We start from the raw sequence: 20309 nt of genomic DNA, 5'->3' as shown, positions 1-20309 counted from the left end.
TGAAGCAATGCTTTGCACAGCACAGCCCTTCGATATGGAAGAAAGACAGCCGCGTGGTTCCAGTTTCTGCCAGACAGCGTTGGTGGTGTGAGAGAAAGCACAGAAACCTGGAGGCACGTTGAAAGGACATATTCAGACTCCTTGAGTGATATGGGAAGATGAGAAACAAGTGCAGCTCTCAGGATCGGAGCTGAGAAAACTCCCTCCAAACCCTTCAGTGCGATAAGCATTTTAGGCAGCTGAAGTAAATCCATCATTATGAACTTAGAATTTGCTTTGAGTCCAGCTCTATGTAACATTCTTAGAAAAAGTGAATAAGGTAGACTTATGGGAAAGACTTGATTCTAACTAAAAAACAAACAAACAAACAAAAAACAAAACCTAGTATTATAAAATTACTCAGAAGCAAGGATCCTCCCATTTTGATTTTCCTGCTATGGAGACCCACATAGGGACATGTTGAAAATTATGATAGAAAGGCATGGCTTCAACAAAGAATATCTCAAATTTTCTTTATGCGTAACAAAATGCCCCTTTGGGTGGCTTTGCCCCTTAGGTTCCTTTCTTAGCTCTTTATTATGTCATAATATTTCCATTCTTAACAGTGGTGGACTGGATTCCTTCATCTGAATATTATACAATCCTCCTCCTATCATAAACTCTTTTCCCGTAAGGCACTTCCATTCCCATGCTCCATTTCTGTGGAATGGGTGGAACTGTTGCTTCTACTCGAGTTCTATTGTAAATCCACGATCTAGCACACAAGGCGACAGCCCTAGAGGTTGCTGGGACTGTGAGAAAATAGAAGCTCGATCTATGCCCAGACTTGCTGGTTGGTGGTAGCTACTGATCACCAAATACCAACAGAAAAGCCAAATGTAGGAAAACAGTAGGAAGAGATGCACGCCGTCAGCACCTGCTGGCATGCTGTGAGCGCCGTGATAGATCTATGTTTGTTCTAGCTATATTTCTGGACTTGAAATTATCTAAGCCCATTTGTTTTAACTTCCCACCCACCATCCAGCTTAAAGCAGTTTAAAATGAATTTCTATCACAAACAATGAAAACAAGCTGGCAAACTTACCACATCCGTGGCAGGCAGTGCAGCAGGCCGTGGGCCCCACATCATGAAACCTAGACCCCAAGAATTCTGTCTCTTCGCTAATTTGTGTCCCAAGTAAATCGTGCACCGAGCAGATCCCGTTTCTCCTCTTAATGCAGAGGGCTCTACTAATACTCTTTTCTGGAAAATATTTGAAAATGAGACAACTACCATAATTATACTTGACAATCTATAAAAATTTTTCCCTTGAGTGAGGACTTTTTTTTTAAGTTAACTAGTTAAAAAATATTTTGCGAATACAGTGTATCTAATTAATGGGGGAGGCTGAACACACCACAATAAGGAAGAAATTCATGTTTAGTTAGACTACAGTGTTAATTCTCATCATAGGGTTCTCCTTTCTTGCTTATTTCTCTTTAAGGTTTCATCAAGTCCCTCAGAAAAAAATGACCATGTAATGTAAATCCCACCTTAAGGTGCGGGTCACCCCCTAAGGAGCACAGACATGCTCATTCTGGAGGGCATCTCAGGATACTGGCAGGGCACACTGGGTATCTCCGCCTAACTTCAAAATGTAATTTATGCAATGGAATGAACTAGCTGTTGAGAATAAGTAATACACAAACACCTAAGAAGAAGCAGGATTAAGTTTCTCGTGCAAAATATCAGGCTGATCTTAAAGGCTACCTGCCTGAGCCAAGGTGCCCCTGAGCACATTGTCTAACCTAAGAACTCATGCTGCCGTTTTAATGAGATCTGCCTGTGGGGACATCTACATCACAGCATCCTCACCACCAATAACACTTTTGAACCAAGCATTTGTTCTTTCAGACCTACTTCCTGCTTAAAAAGCCCTTCTATTTTGAGCATAATGTTTCCTCATTCACCTTGTTGTAAGAGGAATTGCATTTTATTAGCTAGAATTCAAGTACAGCTAAATGAGAAAAACTCAATAAAAAGGTTGAAAAATTTCATCCAATAAATTGGCGGTAAAATGCCAAGTTTGTGGCTGCGCCTGCAGTCATTTTCGTTACAAGACACATAGTAGGCAAACGTTTGGGCTGTTTTTAACCTTTGGTTTATAAACTGAAGAAGATAGATGTGTTCATTCACATGAAGTAATATAATTTTTTCTTGGGAAAGTATAATATTATACAAATCCATTAGCATATTTACAAATTAATCTTCCCTTAGGAAAAAAAAGAGTTAGAATTTACAGCAGGAAAGGCTTTATTACATTTAAAACTGTGTTTTTTTTAAAAAGAAAAGAAAAAGAAGGAAAATTACATTGAACTATAAAGTGCCTTGTTATGACTAACAGCTTTGTAGTACCGCTAAAATTTATGAAAAGGCAAAGTAGAATTTTCTAACAGCTCAAAGACAATGCAGCATCTACATTACACATTGCAAATTCCTGTAAAGTCAAACCTGCTTTTGCAAACTTAATGACACCAAATCAATTAAATACTCAAGGCTATTAATGTGAACTTCTCCTGGATATTTTATTTTGTCTAAATTCTCTAGCTACGTGTTCTCATTTTGACCAGATAGAATCAAAACCTTCACAATACCAATAATAACAACAATAACAACAACAAAAATGCTGTTTTTCATTTGTTCCTCAAACACTCATTTAGTTGTTAGGGTTGAGCTTCAGATTACTGACATAATTAAGTCCTGACATTCCCTTGTCACAGTCAATGTCATTGTCATTGCCATACATGTTCTTATACTCATAGAGGAAAAAACTTAGGAGGTACAAGAAGTGTCAATGTGTACACACATACCACATACATAATAGAGTTGAAACATGATTTGATTTTGTTCTGACTCTTCTTTGATCCTCCTCACATTTCATTTTGAACGTCCTTTTCCTAAAGAAAGTTGGAGTCATGTTACTTCACACAGAATAGCACAAAATATTAACAGGCATGCCATATTTACATTGCAAAATTACTTCAGTAAGGTATTAATAACCACTTTTGCAATATTTCAAACGAGTGAAGGAAATTAAAGTAGTCTCTATACCAAAATGTTCTTTTATGGGTTTAAGAACCTTCTCTGTCACTTGTAGAACACTACCACTATTCTCCAGGTTGAAAGTCATATTGTGATCACAATAATTTAAACTCTCACCATTTATTGATTACCTTTAATAATCACAACAATCCTACCAGGTAAACTCTATGACCATTTGTAATTTGTTGAAGAGACATTTAAGGCCAAGGTTATTGATCATCAAGGACATCTGGCCAGTAAAGGAGGAGCCAGAAGTAGCCCCAGTCCCTCTGGGTCCAAGTCCAGCTGGTCAACACAGAGGCTTCATATCTCAAAGCGTGCATTCCTCGTTTTACCTCATACCTTCAAATACGAGTTACTCTTTCTGAAACTGTTTTCTAACCTATTAGTAACTGAACCACTAAAATGTACTACGGCCACTTCAAGCATGTAGAACTCAATGCATAATGCTGACAATTATTTCACAGGGTTTCGTTTCCTCCTTTATATTCAACTAATCTCTGCCTTCCACCCCAAATATCTACTGCATCTAAAGTATTTCTCATTTTACATTCTTCTAGATCCTTTTTCTACATCTTCTTATTGTGTGGATTCATTTCATTTGTCTGAAACAATGTACTACAGCTGTGCTTAATGACTTCCGGAAAGCATTTCCATTTCAGATTAAACATCCACCCTTTAAACAGAAGCCCTTCAAGGCATGACATTCTCTTTCACTACTTTCCCTAGGTCTCCCAGGTATCCAAGAACTTCTTTTAAAATGAAGAACACGCTGGATTTATGGCTGAGTAGAAAAGTTGCCTAACCTGTGGTGGGTCCTGAGATCAGCATCTCAAAAAGAAAAAAAGAAAAAAAAAGTTATCTCAACCAGAAACAGCTCTTACCAATATTTGACCATTATGACCGGTATCCTTTCTCCTTCATAGACCCATTCCCTTTCACTTCAAAGTTCTAAAATAATAGGTTAAAAGGCCATTTAGTTTCTATAATTAAACTAAAAGTTTCTCATTTCCTACAAAGTATACAGAGAGTATCCCCTGGAAAACTTTAGATTTCCCCTCTCGTATGATTCGGTAATAAATTTGAGCAAAGAAGAAAACTCTGGGCAAAAGAGCCTATAGAAAAAATCATACCTCCCATCCTTATGATGACTCTTCAATCATCCAGAATTATAACTTAAGAAAAAAAAAAAAAGTGGTACTTTCTTACTAGGGTTGTTCCGACAAGTTTTGTCACAGTGATAGAATGGAAGTCCTTACTGGTCCAATGTACATTCAAAAGAACAGAACCAACCAAATGTTATTGGAAGGACTTGAAGAGCAGTCTGAGAAAAACTCCAGAAAACATTTATCCCTAGATGAAAATATCCAAATCTTGTGATAGTGATAGTGGATCCAGTGCATCTCTGGAACAACTGGTGCCTGTCTTCTTTTTCCTAGATGCATACAAGTTTGTATGGCATTTCTATCTTCAGAATAACATGTTGTATTAATAGGGGAAGTGTAAAGGAGACATCTGTCAATTCTCTTTAATCAAGAGAGAAAGTAAAAGATGGGAGTGTTCAGAGGCAATCTTTCATTTCATATAAAAAAATAGCAGCATAGCAGAGAAAAACAACTTTGGCCTTTCTAGCTAATACACCTTTCAGACTTCCTCTCAAAATGTACTGCTGCCCATTACACTTAACCTACACTTTCCACACCTCCAGATGGAGATACTCACGGATATACCTGTTTGTCTTGGCATGAACTCAAAGAAAGAAGACAGGAAAGCTGGGCCTTTTCTTGCGCACTGACTAATTTCCCCCTTCCTCCCCTGAACATCAGGTAGTTGCATTAACTTCCACCCCCGCATCCACTGCTCCTCCTAGACTGACATATTAATTATGGCGCCTTTGAATTTTCCTCTCACAAATGTAGACTCAGACTTCAACACCTAAATGAATTATATATATATATACACTGTACAAGCCTCTTTGTTCCAGGTTTCTTAAAAAGAAAAAACGAATGCAGGGTATTAATCATCACACTGATGTTCCTGATTGAAAAATAAATTATTTAAATGAGTAACACTCTTTTTTTTTTTTTTTTTTTTTTTGGTAAATACTTTCCAGAATTTTTCTCTAGCATTGCAAGTGAAAATATTGGGGAGAATGCTACAATATACTACCAATATGAAATGAGGGCCAAATTAAAGTTGTATATAGTTCATGTATAGTATATTATTATTAGTTGGTTCTGCAGTTATCCATCAAATTTATTTAATGGTAATCCAAATCTATTAAAAAGTCTACAAATCCAGACTGACTGCTGCAGATCTAAATGTATTTCTTCTCCTTCACGCAAAAAAAAAAGTTGTTAAATATACCTCATGAGGAAAGAAAATGCAATGGACATAATATGTACTTATCTTGCCTGACTCTCCTTCCCCCCTGCAACTGTGCTTACACTTCCTAGAGAGCAATATGTTTATGTTTCTCAGATTAACAAAATATAAATTACATATATACCATAAATTTAACTAAGAGTTCCAGAAAAGAAGCCACCAGTAATGCAAGAAGACACAAAACTCAAGATGGAATTCTTTCTATACCTTAAACAATCAAAGAACTAAATTCTTTATCTATAGAGTATGTATAAACCGGAAAGGGAAAACATTTACTCAGAGATAAACATGTATCACACTCAGTGGGTTCAGGGGAAATGAAATGTTGAGAATTATGTATAAGTCAGTGGAGGTCATTTTTGAGGCAAATTAATGATACAAATTCTTGCAATATAAATAATTCCCCAATGGTAAGCCATGTGGGTGGAGCCATGCTCCAAGATATCCTTTAAGGACCTGCATGACGAAGTATAGTTACTATAGTGGGATGCTTCCATGATCACCCTAGAGATGAGTCCCTACAAGCCAGCAGACAGGGGAGAAAATAATGGAAAATATGTACAATAAGTCTTAATGGGGCTGGATATGACAACCAAAGTTCTTCTAGTTAGGACCTATCATGTTGCAACAATTAAATTTAAGACAGACAAGAAAATAAAGCTGCATGGCCTAAGCAAGAACCATGAAGTTTCTGTTTTTATCTAGGTACTGATTCCATCTTCTATCTTTCTGGTCATTCATAATAGTCACGCACTCCCTGCTATCTACACAATGGAACACAGTCCAGTCTCCCAAAAAGCAACATTTCACTTACTTTTTTGAGATTAATGTTACTAAGTTGTTGTTTTTCTTTATTCAAGTTAAGTTAGTTCCTGGTGGTCCCATGACTGTGAGAAAGATAACTCTTTACTTTTTCTACACTGATATGAATACAAAAACAAAAGAGCATTATCAGACACTTATATTAAAATAGGCAAACAGTAGACAGACCTACAGTACTCACAGACAGTTGCAGAATCCTGATGGGCCAACTGTAGAGTAGTACAATAACCAATCCCTGACACTACTAATAATACCCTGTTATACTTACAGACAGGAGCCTAGCATAACTGTTATCTGAGAGGATCCACCTAGAAACTGACCAAAACAGACACAGAGACCCACAGATAAACATTATATGTAGCTCAGGGAGTCTTGTGGAAGAGTTGGGGGGAAGGATTGAGGGACCAAGAAGGGATAGGAACTCTACAAGAAGACCAACAGAATCAACTAACCTGGACCCTTGAGAGCTCCCAGAGACTGAACCAACAACCAAAGATGATACATGGGCTGGAATTGTCTGGCCTCAGTGGGAGAGGATGTACCTAGTCTTGAGTGACTTGATGTGCCAGGGTGGGTTGGTACCCAGGGATGGTATAACACTATCTCCAACAAACCAAAAAAGGACTTGAAGTAAGCAAAAGAATAAGCACAAAAACAGGACCTTCCCCTTCTCGGAGGAGAAAAAAAAAAAAGGAAGTGTGGAGGAGGGGCTGTTTGAAGGGAGACCAGGAAAAGAGGGTAGGATATGATCTGAATGTAAAGTGAATAAATAATTCACTTTAGTTAATTAATGAATTAATTGGAAAAGAGTTCTGTAAGGCTGTAACTAGTGGTCTGTTGGAAAGATTCATCTATTAAAATCTGAGAAAGCTGTGATATATATTTTCACTCAGTTATACCAGTCAGCGGTCACAATTTAAAGATTTTGAGTTAAGACCTTGGCGTCTCATATTAAGTTTTTGTTATCTTATTTTGTCTGTTAATGCTGATTCCATTTCTCCATCCTGATCTATCTACATGAATACAACTAAACCAGTATGTCTAGGTGAGATGTTAACACATGTATTTTTTATATTAGCACTCTTGATATATAATTTATGTAACACATAGTTGATCCTTTCAAGTTTATAATTCAGTGGATTTGATGTTTTTTCAACAATCATGACAACTAGTTTTGACCATTTTTACTACCTCACATAAAATAGTGTATCTTTCCTTTCATCCTCCCAATTTTATATAGCACCCTACTTTTAGTGTCTGTACATTTCCTATTCTTTACATTTTATAAAAATAGAGCCATACGTTACCAATGACATTATTTACTTAGCATAGAGTTTCAGAAACTTTTTCATATTGAAGCATGAATGAATAATAATCTTATGTTACATGGGTAGACCATATTTTGCTTATTGGTTCATCAGTTCATAGATATTTAAATGGTCTCAACTTTCTGGCTATTGTAAATAATGTTGCTAGAAATGTGTACTATTTTTCTGTGACTATTTTTTTTTTGCATTTCTCTTAGATGAATACATCAAGAAGTGAGATTATGCCATTATATGGTTCTTCTGTAATTAGGCATTTGAAGAATTACCAGGATATTTTCATACCAGGATGAGGCTGCACTAATTTACAGCCTCCTCATAGTGTATGAGGATTCTGAGTTATGCTCATCCTCTCTTGCTCTTGCTATAATCTGACATTTTAATACAGCCATCCAACTTGGTTATGAAATAGTGCCTTTTTGCAATTGTTGACTTATATTTCCCTGAAGACTAATAAGACAGACTGTTGTTTGTGTGTTTATTATCTATTTGTATATCTCTTTACTAGATTGTCTATTACATTTATTTGACCATTATTTAAAATTGGGTCCTTTTATTATGTTGCTGTGAGACTTGTATATGTTTTCTAGATTCAATTCCCTTATGTGTCCACTATGGGTTGTATTTTCACTACCGTGAAAGCCAGTTTTAAGTCAGATCTACATACTGGTTTTCTTTTCTGTTGCTCATGCTTTTGGCTCCATAACAGAAAATTCACCATTAAATCTACGGTTCTGACATTTATGCCCATCTTGGTTTTAAAACTTAGGTATGGACTGGTTTAACTGGATTCCATAGTTTTACATGTGGATCCTAATACTGGTACCACAATTTGTTCATTATACTGTCCAACCTTGGTGTGCCTTTTCAAGGATCAATTTGATGCCTTAAAATTCATTTGAGAGCTGAATAGATGGATATATGATTCACTTTGATTGCTTTGTGAGATTTGAAACTCTCATAGATGTCTTCCTACAAGTTAAAAAAAAGGTTCTAACCTATTAAGAAAATGTTCCAATTCTAAACATATATTCACTAAATATTAGTGTGCCTAACTTTATAAAAATGAGTCGTTTTGATGTAAAGTCATAGTTGAGCTAAATACAATGAGAGATTTCAATAAATACCCAAATCTCACAAAAATAAAAGAAAATGACATCAAACTTATTAGATCAAATGTGTTTTACAAATATTTTACACAAAACAGCAGAAATGTGTTCTTCTTGGCAGTTTATGGAACTTTCTGTAAAGTAGACCACATTTTAGAACACATACTAGGTCTTAACACGTACAAGAATTATTGAAAGAATATCTTCTATGTTATCTAATTTCAATTGAAAACTAATAACAGCAAAGAAGCAATAAAAGATACACAAATTCAAGGACATTGAACAAATTATTAAGTGGCTTATTAAACACATCAGGTGAGAACTTAAAAACTCCTAAAATTGGGCCAGGTGGTGGTGGAGCACACCTTTAATCCCAGCACTTGGGAGGCAGAGGCAGGTGGATTTCTGAGTTTGAGGCCAGCCTGGTCTACAGAGTGAGTTTCAAGACTGCCAGGACTATACAGAGAAACCCTGTCTCAAAAAAACAAAAAGAAAAAAGAAAAAAAATCCTAAAATTGAGTTACAGATAAAATGCCAAATACCAGAACCTGTGTGGTTCATTGAAAGCAGTTCTAAAAGGAAATTTACAGCTATAAATTCCTATTTCAGAAAAATCGCAGAAACAGTCATAAAATAAAAGGGGACTCCAAGGAAGGATGAAGCTTTAGAAAGGTAATGACACACAGGACATTAAGATCAGGGGAGGGCACTGGGGATGGAAAGATATGAGAGAACAAGGAGTTTGGGAAATGGGGGAGATAACCATGAAGAACATGTTTTCGTATATGTGCTATAAGGACACCTAAAATACTTCAAGGGCTTTTAAGATATAATTTTTGTTTTCACTATTTGACATTCAAGTGTTTTTAAGTTTATCAGTGTCTTAAGACTAATTTCAAATTCCATTTAATCATCTAACACACTTTGTATTTTTAATCGTTGTGGACAAATTAAGCTTCCTTTTTTGTCTAATGTTGTAAGAAATGTGCCACATGACCTTGAGAAAATGCGTCTTCTGCTGTTTCGACCCCATCTCCAGATGTCTGCTCTTCCACAAGGATCGAGACTACTCAGTTCTTCCAGCTCCATGTTCAGCTTCTAACTGATGCTCTAGAACACAGAAGTGAGGTGATGATGTTTCTATGACTTCTAGATTATCTTTACTGCTATTGTTTCTATAAATAAATTGCTTCTATTAGTACTTTATTCTGCTGTGCGTGAATAATATATTTTTCATGTTTCTAACATATGAAACTTGCATTATCATTAAGGGACTCTGTATAAAGTCTATTTTTTATAATAGTAATATAAACTTTCCAGTTTTCTTATGATTACTATTTACATAACAACCCTTTTTTCTCTCTGCTTACTCTTAATTTATTTGTATTTTAGAATCTGAAATGAGCCTCTAGTAGCAATTAGTTGGATTTTAGTAGTTTTATCTAATTATACCAGCTCTACGTTTTCTCGTAATATTTATTTTATTAATATTGACTGTATGATAGTATAGTTTGACTTATGTCTGCCACATTAATTTTTATATATACATTCATATTTTGATCATTTCTCTCTCCTTTGTTTTTTTGCTATAGCTCTGGAGGAAGTTTTTTTAATATAACATTTGGATGTATTTAATAATTCCTACTATGTATTTTAGTAATTTCCTTAATAGTTACTTAAGGACCACATGCATCTTAAAATAAATAACCTCAGGCTTCCATTCTTCATCAAGTGTTAGACGAAATGCTTCTCCTGTGTAGCCTTCTTCCTGCGTGTGACTTTTTTTTACTGCCGCACCTCCTACATATATAAATGGCAAAACTCAACAAACACTGTTCTTTACATAACTAGACATCCAAAGAAGTGAGCAAGCAGTCATTTTTCCGTTTGCTATACTAACTTTCCCGTTTATTATTTCTATTTCATCAATAAGCATATGGATTTTATTATCACAACTGTTACTCCTTTAGAGAATGACCTTCGCCTTGAACTTGTCCACACTCTGTTACAAGTAGCATCAATCACTTTCCATCACATCTGAAGATAACTGGCTTGCTTCTCTCCTCAATTCCAGTGGTGGTACCAGGGCAGCCAGCCCCAGGTCCCTTCTGCCTGACATTCTCAATGAAGAACTCTCGGTATGGCCAAGGCTAGTGTGGCCAGAACTCCGGAGTTCTTGACAGGTGGTTCTCCATGACATCTCTGGGAGCTGCACAAACGGATGTCTTAGTGTCTTAGCCACATCTGCTCAGAATGCAGCCTCAAATAAAGTCGGTGCATCGGGATGGGAAGAAACTCCCTGTCCTTTTTCTAGAAGAGAAAAAGGAAAGATACAGAGTTCATGCCTACATCACTCCTTAGTGGAGCAGGGGGCAAGGGGAAGCTGCAGTTCTTGGCTTACACATCACAGATTTTCCTGCTCATTATTCAAATATAGTTGGTTTTTAGAGAAACACCTTTAATTTACATTATACCCGGGGGGACGTTTGCAGTGATCTTGGTTAGTTTTTCTTTGGTTTTGATTTCTTCTGAAAGCTGTTTGACTGGGAGGAGTGCTTTGGAACATATCACCCACTCATTCTAGAGAGCTTTGTGTCCCGTTTTATTTTGTCTTGTCAATTACACTGAGTCAATTTCATTGTGAAAAGTATTATTGAAACTTGGAAAGCCAACAGTCAGTTGGTTGTTGTTGTTGTTTTGTCTTGTTTCAGTCTTCTCACTGAGGATTTAGAGTACAGAAGCACTAGACTATGCCCCCTCAGTAGCGATGCTAGAAACCAGCGTAGCCTTTCCTGTGGTTATTTCTTCTTGCCATCTTGCTAAATGCAATGAAAAGAAACACAAATATTCTGGCTCTCTCTAAAGGCTTTTTCTAAATTGGCAGGCTTGGTGCATCTGCCTTCCAGGTTGTTATACACAATTTTACCAAATACATATCACAATATGATATCGATCTCCAGGGATTTTTTCCATTCCCAATTTTTGTCTTCTTTATTTCAGCTGATCAACCAGTATAAGCCTGTGCCTCGTATTCCAAGATTTTATATGGGAGCAAAATACTCAGGATACTAATTACTGTGTTAATTTGGTAATATAAAAAACCCCACTTAAATCAAAGCAAAGTTTTCTTCCTACTTATAGATCAATGTGAAAACCTGTAGTGTAATTTTCATAATTTTCATACACGGGCAGTTTTAGAACTGAGGTACAACATATCCTTCAAACAGCAACCAATATAGACTATAACTTAGTCTTAAAGTTAAGAAATTCTATGAATCATCATAATCACAGCATGGAAAGCTTTGTAGTCATTTGTAGACACACGATCTTATAAAGCTGAAAAGTTTCTCAGAGAAAACACTTGCAAATGTTCAGAGGAGCACTTATAGAAGACACCGGCATTAACAGCCTCATGAAATATCTCCAGGTCATATATCAGTGGGAGACAACATTTGAGGAGAAGGACTAGTCTGTCTCTCTCTCTCTCTCTCTCTCTCTCTCTCTCTCTCTCTCTCTCTCTCTCTCTCATTTTTTTTCACATAGGGGCTGAACTTCTACTCCTAGAGACACTGTAGTTGCTATTGTATTAGAATTAAATTTTGGCTTTCTAAAATTCCTGAAGTCCTTAGTCCCAGTACTCCTTAATGAGACTGTGTCTGCTGATAAGCCCTTAAAAGAGTAAGCAAATTGAAATTGTAGAGGTGAGCTCTAATCAATATAAAGAAGAGAAGGCAGAAGAGACCTATTAGGCCAGTGAGCAAGCAGGTACATATATAGTGAGAAAGGACCAGCTGTAAGCCAAGACAAGTGGCAATGGAAGAAACCAAACCTGCTGACTTATGAGGTCACATTTCTGGCATCCAGAACTAGGAGAAAATAAACTTCTATTGTTGAAGTTGTCCTGTGTATGGTATTTTGTTATGGTAGCCCAATCCAACAAATATACAAGAGAGGAGAGGGATCCTCTAAGTGATATATTAGAGGTTGCCAACCAGCAGAAATTTAGATATGGTCTATATATGGAAGAAATATATATAACAGAGAATATATATATGTATATATATATACATACATATATACCTAGATAGATAGATAGATAGATAGATAGATAGATAGATAGATAGATAGATGACTATTTATATATGTATATGTATTTGACATATATCCAATTGGATATGAATATATGTGTACATATATGAATGTGATCTCAAGGTATGATGGACAGCTGAGCATTCTGATTTCTCCCCATGGAATGCTGACCTATATTGAATTATATGGACTTGGAGAACATCAGAAATGTAGGTCAAAGCAAATGCCACAGGGATGTCCTAACTGCTGACCAGATCCTTTGTATCCTGCAATGCCAAGGCAGGTTAGACTTGAATGGTGGTTTACTTTGAACAGATGGAGTAATGTTTGTATCTGAACTACAGAGACAATTACTGGCTAAAGGCTTCCCTAACTTTCTAATGAGGAATGTCTTTGAGCTACCTCTAGAACCATACTGGCTAACAAAGATTACTGCCAACTCCTAGAGCCAATTCAATAATGCACAGTCCAAAGTCAACACAATTTTATAACTGCAAGTATGTTTTTCATAGTTCGGGTACAGTAATGAAATGACTGACGAGAAAAGCTTTGGTCTCATGCTTACTGTCAACCCAAATGGGATGAGGAGAACAAGTGAGAGGCCAGCTCCTGAAAGGCAATGAAACAAAGAGGAAGATAAGTGTGTCTTATTGTTTGTGTGCTTAAGCAGGTTATTTCTTTGTCTTCTTAAATTTGTCTTCCAAATTTGTCTTCTTAAATTTAATTCAGATCATAATACTGTTTTTTAAAATAATTCTTCTTAAAAATTGCTCTTGAAAAAGAAAAACAACGTTAAAAATACTTAAGATCATATTTGGCAAATTGTTCTGTGCTGATTTTTTTTTCTTACTTCAATCCACCTTTAGTCTCTACACAGAGCAGCATATTCATGGAATATAATGCTTTTTTTCCATGAGGTACCATTACTCTCCTTTTTGTACTAAGGGATAAAAAACAGTACAAATAAAGAATCAATCCCTGTTACCTTCAGATTGTAGGGAGTAAGTAGATTGGGTGTGATATTGGTATTGCTACATTGACTGTGGAGTGAAGCAGAATTACCAGTGTTCCTGTCCAACCGCCAGATTGACTAAGCACTCTGAGAATATCTTGCTTTTTCACAATGTCAGGCAGTGTTTTAAGTCTACAGTATACAGCCTAAATGTTCATAGTTCAAAAGTTTTGATTAGGTGCAAATTACCCTTCAAATTACTTTCAAGTCCTATCTAAGCCAGCAACTTGTAGACTCTATGTTTTTTCTCTTACTTTTGCCATCCTATCCCTTCATCTTTAGCAAAGCAGAATTTCATTGCAAGGTAGAATACTATTGTTCTTAATCTGACTTGTAGCTTTTATTTTAATCTCAAAATCTCCCCCAAACAATTCTCTTAAATTTACTCCCTTGATTTTTTTTTTAACAATTGAAACATAGGCTGCAACTATGTCATCCATAGTTGCATCTATTATAATTGTCATCTTAGTCAGTTCTTTATTTCATTCTTGAATGCTGAGTTTACTCTTTATAGAGTACAATGTTTTAAGTTCCTTAAGGATCACAAGGAAATAAGAAACCCAGGGGATTTTCACACCCAGATATAGAGCTACACAAAACAATTTGTTTCTGTACACTTCACTTTTTGAATGCAAACTTAGAGCCATTTCATGAAATGATGATGGTTTGTTATCAAATCAACAATGATAAAATATTATCATCTATACATTGGACTGTGTGTACAATACCACTCATTGGTATATTTGATGAAACTGTCTGCTGTTTAGTGATCCCTGTAAAATCTATATGCAATGCTAGAATAATAAAGCAGGGATGGGGGCTCAGTTGGTAACATGCTTGATGCACAAGAACAAGGATCTGACATCAATCCCCAAAACCCATGGGGAAAAAAAAAAGAGACATGCATGTTGGAACATGCCTACAATCCCAGTACTGAAGAGGTTAATTTGGGGGAAGCCTGGGGTTCTCTGCCAGACATTCTAGCTTAATTGGCAAACTCCTGATCAGTGGGAGACTTCATCTCAAACAACAAGGTATATGATACCTCCTGAGGAATGACACCCAAGATTGTTCTCTGACACATGTATGCATACTCACACATGAGCCTGTATACAGAGAGAGAGAAAGAGAGAGAGAGAGAGAGAGAGAGAGAGAGAGAGAGAGAGAGAGAGAGAGAGAGAAAGCTGAAAGGGTATCAAGAGCATAGAGCACACAGAGGAAAGATAGAATAGAATAAACCCACAACTTGAACACATTGTAAGCAATGTAATAAACAAAACAATCTTGGATTTTTTTTCTTCTCTATGAATTATGTACCAACAACATAGTACAATAACTGAACTTAGCTGTAAATGCCAGTGAAATAATAGAAGGTCACTTCTCTTCACAGCATATAACATCTGGGGTATGTAAGAAAATATACCTGTGTACTACATTAAAGATAAGAAACTAAATAGGTCAATGGATAGAAAAGAGTTACTTTATTGAATTGTATTGTTTTGTTTTCTAGCTCTTATTACTGTCTACTTCTGCAGACATCATTACCAATCCCTCATTTGCTGCTCACCAAGAAGGTTAACCACTGGAAACATCTCAGGCAAAAATAACAGTAAGCCACCAACCCACCAGGACTCCAAAACTCCACCCATGACCTCGCAGGTTTCTTTGGTTCCAATGCTGGCATGGTGGTCATTGGAATCATGAAAGTGTTAGGTCCAAGTTTGCAGTCATCATTTAAAATCTGCGGCCAGCATACACTCCCCACACTAAAAAGAGAGTCCTATGTATTAGTGTACTATTTCTTGATTTATTCATTTTTTATTACGTATTTTCCTCAATTACATTTCCCATGCTATCCCAAAAGTCCCCCACACCCTCCCCCCGCACTCCCCTACCCACCCATTTCCATTTTTTGGCCCTGTACTGGGGCATATAAAGTTTGCAAGTCCAATGGGCCTCTCTTTCCAGTGATGGCCGACTAGGCCATCTTTTGATATATATGCAGCTGGAGTCAAGAGCTCCAGGGTACTGGTTAGTTCATAATGTTGTTCCACCGATAGGGTTGCAGATCTCTTTAGCTCCTTGGATAGTTTCTCTAGCTCCTCCATTGGGGGCCCTGTGATCCATCCAATAGTTGACTGTGAGCATCCACTTCTGTGTTTGCTAGGCCCCGGCATAGTCTCACAAGAGACAGCTATATCTGGGTCCTTTCAGCCAAAGCTTGCTAGTGTATGCAATGGTGTCATCATTTGGAAGCTAATTATGGGATGGATCCCTGGATATGGCAGTCTCTAGATGGTCCATCCTTTTGTCTGAGCTCCAAACTTTGTCTCTGTAACTCCTTCCATGGGTGATTGTTTCCAATTCTAAGAAGGAGCAAAGTGTCCACACTTTGGTCTTCGGTCTTCTTCAGTTTCATGTGTTTTGCATAGTGTACCTTATATCTCACTATACTAAGTTTCTGGGCTAATATCCACTTATCAGTGAGTACATTTCATTTGAGTTCTTTTGTGATTGGGTTACCTCACTCAGGATGATGCCCTCCAGGTCCAACCATTTGCCTAGGAATTTCATAAATTCATTCTTTTTAATAGCTGAGTAGTACTCCATTGTGTAAATGTACCACATTTTTTGTATCCATTCCTCTGTTGAGGGGCATCTGGGTTCTTTCCAGCTTCTGGCTATTATAAATAAGGCTGCTATGAACATAGTGGAGCATGTGTCCTTCTTACCGGTTGGGACATCTTCTGGATATATGCCCAGGAGAGGTATTGCGGGACCCTCTGGTAGTACTATGTCCAATTTTCTGAGGGACTGCCAGACTGATTTCCAGAGTGGTTGTACAAGCTTCATTCCTTCTATACTTTTAAAAAGAAAATAACAAAGATTTATCCTATTTTTTGCTTCAGCCTTTGGTAGAGATTTTTCAAGTGCTTTTTCTATGGACATTTGCTTGTTTCCTGTGGTCTTGTTTTAGGATAGGAAATGAACCTTCTTTTTGCTTAATGGTATAAATTTTACCAGAAGAAATGCAAACAACTGTTTGCTTCATTATCTACTAAAACTGAAAACAATAAAAAAAAAGTAGAAAAATAGATCAAATTCATTTAACCGGGGCATATTCATTAGAACATCTCTTTGGTAAATGCAAAATGTTAGAGAATCCATATTCTGTTCAGACCTAATGTTTTCATGTAAAACTTTAAGTAAATTTATCTTAGAGATAAAATAGAACTTACCTTCATACAAATACGTCTAAAAGCAATTTTAGAAGCAAGTTTGGCAAAAATGAATACTTTAGCAATTGGACTTTTATTTCTAAAATAATTGGTTATTTAAATGAAGTCTACTTTTTTGGAACACACAATTTATAGCACGCTTTTGTAGAATTAAAGAGCCAGATTATGGTGTCTGTCACATCCTGAGACACACACAGTTGAATATGGCAAAATTTTTGAAACATGGCTGGTCAGATATTTAACAGGAAGACAGCCATCTACACAGTGTGAACTGAGAATCACGGTGGAGTATCTATCCCTGCCATATCTCTCCGGCCCCCACAGTCTTATCGCCATTTCTCCAGTAGCATTCAGAATTCTAATCACTAGTCATTATTTTTTCGCATCATTAAAAATCTTTACCAGAAAGCAAACATAGTATCTAAGAAGTCATTAATAAGTCATTAACACCTTGCCTTAAATTAAATCACTCAGACTATGCTAATAGTTTACTTAAGAGCCCAGAGGGCGTGTACTACCATCCAGGTAATTTTGATGATGGTAGCCATTTTAAAAAATACAACCTTGGGTCTTTCAAAAGAAAGGACCATAGCTTGGTTTGTCAAGAGAAGAAGTGAGAGGGTCATAAATGCAAAGGTTGGAGAGGAATAAAAGGAAAAGAAAAAAAAAAAAACCTAAAACAAAACCTATGTCATCATTTTCCTCCAAAGCAAGGAATATAAAACCTGTGTGTGATTGACAGCTTTCCAGACACAAGTTGCAGTCTGTGATTTAGACTCCTAACCCATAAAATCTGGGCCTTGGTGACAGCTCTGACCTCGGCATTACTGATGACAGTGCTGGCTAGCAGAGACTTTTCTCTACACTGCCAGGCCCCTGACTCTTTTCTGAAGCAAACTACAGGGCACAGAAAGCACTCGCCAGCGATTTATTCTGAAGTGCAGCTGAACTCCAAGACTTGATGAAATGCCCTCAGTCAGAAATCACATGACCAGCTACTGATCACTAAAATTACATACAGGTAATTCAGAAGCAAGTGATTAATCTCAGTGCAGCTGATGGCTTCATTGAAGAGACCAGACTGGTGACAATCCTATCCTGACAGAGCCACATGCTCTCTCCATGAGCTCGTAGGCTCTCCGAAGCCTTTACCCTACTGTTGTCACAAATATGCCTTTGCTGTTCAACAAAAGAAACTAAGAATAACAACATTTTACTGAAAATCGCGTGAGTGGATGTTTTCTGGAGATAATTAATAATAACAGAATAAAGCTGTTAATCGAGTATATTTTTTTTATGCTCCAGAGATATGCTTAACACTTTCTAAGCATTTGCTTATTAAAAAAACAAAAAACAAAAAAACAAACAAAAACAAACAAACAAACAAACAAAAAACCTCTAGTTTTCATCCTCAAGAATTGAAATTATGTATTTAATTGACTAGAGGGAAGGAAAAATCACTCACTTCAAAATAAGGTAACTATTTTAAACTATTTCTGTAAAATGTTTCATACAATTACCGCGGGCCCAAATCCTGGGCAAACATTCTTCTGTGTATACATAGTTGTTTTTACAAATGCCATGCCATGAGAGTTAACTCCTTCAGAAACATGTTTACCTTAATTAGGAAAGCCAACAGACTTCTAACGGGAAGAATGGGCATTTTCCTCTGTGGTATGGAAGGCATCAAAGGCCCAGGTCTCTTGCCAACCAGTCTTCCTTCCTTCCTGCCTTTTAAACCCAGGTGATTGCAGACAGCTGAGCCTGCATTTTCCCTAAAGCCTCTCTTGCAGGACTCTACTCTGCTCTGCAGCCTTGTCACATTTGGGCTCTCTCTCACCCCTCACTTTCTGTGTCCCTCCTTGTGTGTAGTTTTTTTTTTTTTTTTTTTTTTTTTTTTTTTTTGTATTTTTGCCTCAGGAAACCAAGGGATATTCATGGCACTGAGGCAAATAATGTGGAATTAAAAACTAAATTCTTGAGGCCTTATCCTAGCAACAAGACCATCACCATCTGTTCAGAGGACAAGCCAGCCATTATCTGCTGCATTCTTTATACAACTCCATCACCTGTGAGGGGAGCATTGCCCCCTTCCTGGGCTCTTTCTTTGTCATGAGAGAGAATGGGCTGTTCCCCTAGGATCCTGTAAAAATCAAGGAAAGCAAATATAACTGGAGCCACTTACAGAAAATTTAAAGAGACATGTCAGAAGGCCCTAAATGGCCATTGCAAAGTAATCTGATAATTGTCATCTGTGTGCAATAAAACTCGGCAAAAATATATTGTTGGTGTCTCTGAGTACTCATTATATTATTTAAATTTGAGAAGGGCAAATGGAGAGCCTGTGTGTGTGTGTTCTATGGTAAAATAAGCATTAGAGTCTCTCTCTCTCTCTCTCTCTCTCTCTCTCTCTCTCTCTCTTTTCACTAAAATTTTATTTATTTGAACTTTCAAAACCACACCAAAAATCATACTTTTAAAATGTCATTTCAGAGATGGACATGTCACTAAGTATTCAAGTGGCTAGCACTCACCTAGCAGGCATGAGGACCTTGGGCTCAGTCCTCACCACTGAAAAATAAATGTTATTTCAGAGACTTCACAGTGGGAATTAATGTGCCTAAAGATAGGAGGAAAAAAGTTTAAAATAGTAAACACAGCAACTAGGTTAAATTTCATGTAGTAAATGTATATTATTAAAAATAAACGAGGTTCTTTTCCTGTCCTAAAACAAGACCTCAGAAAAGAAACAAGGAGAAAAAAGCCATTGAAAATCTTCACCAGCAGCTGAACCTCAAATAAAACAAAACTCTGCTATTTCCATCTCATAATACCAATGGGGAAGTCTGATCCAAGTGATAGATTAATAAATAATAAATAAATTCTATATACCAGTCGTTAGATAATGTACTACTGAGCACTATAAAAATTGACGCATTCTTTAAGAAAAATGCATCATGAATAGCAGCTCTCAGTGGATATAAAATATTAACTTTAAAGCTGAAGCATGTATAGACAAGCACAGACAACATATATACACATAGTAAACACAGTGAGAAAAACCTAACTGCTGAGGTATGTACTGGTGTGCTCAGTTCTCCACTGAAGAACCAAAACCTCTATCCCAAACTTGAAGCAATTCTGGCATCTATTTTTTAACTAACTATTTTCTTTATTTACATTTCAAATGTTGTGCCCCCTTAGTCCCGCCTCACAGAGTTCTTCCCCCACAACCCCTCTTCTTCA

At 36.8% G+C, this 20309-nt stretch overlaps 1 long non-coding RNA gene across 7 annotated transcripts in view; it reads right to left on the bottom strand.

The window, feature by feature from the left end:
- Positions 1-18901, bottom strand: part of Gm13479 — a 48523-nt gene extending 29622 nt beyond the window's left edge. For 2 of the 7 annotated variants that reach the window (XR_001783294.2, XR_001783293.2), the window contains exons 1-4: positions 18682-18901; positions 3889-9833; positions 2851-2937; positions 1085-1243 (exon numbers count right to left, since the gene is read on the bottom strand). This is a non-coding gene — a long non-coding RNA (predicted gene 13479). Of the gene's footprint in view, positions 108-1084; positions 1244-2850; positions 2938-3888; positions 9834-18681 lie in introns of all 7 variants that reach the window. The other 5 variants (XR_003953822.1, XR_003953823.1, XR_001783291.2 and 2 more) reach the window with 5 other exon arrangements.
- Positions 18902-20309: the final 1408 nt, after the last annotated feature.

The sequence above is a fragment of the Mus musculus genome, chromosome 2 (assembly GCF_000001635.26).
Source record: "Mus musculus strain C57BL/6J chromosome 2, GRCm38.p6 C57BL/6J".
NCBI classification, from domain to species: Eukaryota; Metazoa; Chordata; class Mammalia; order Rodentia; family Muridae; genus Mus; species Mus musculus.
This window is presented reverse-complemented; position numbering and strand designations above follow the sequence as displayed.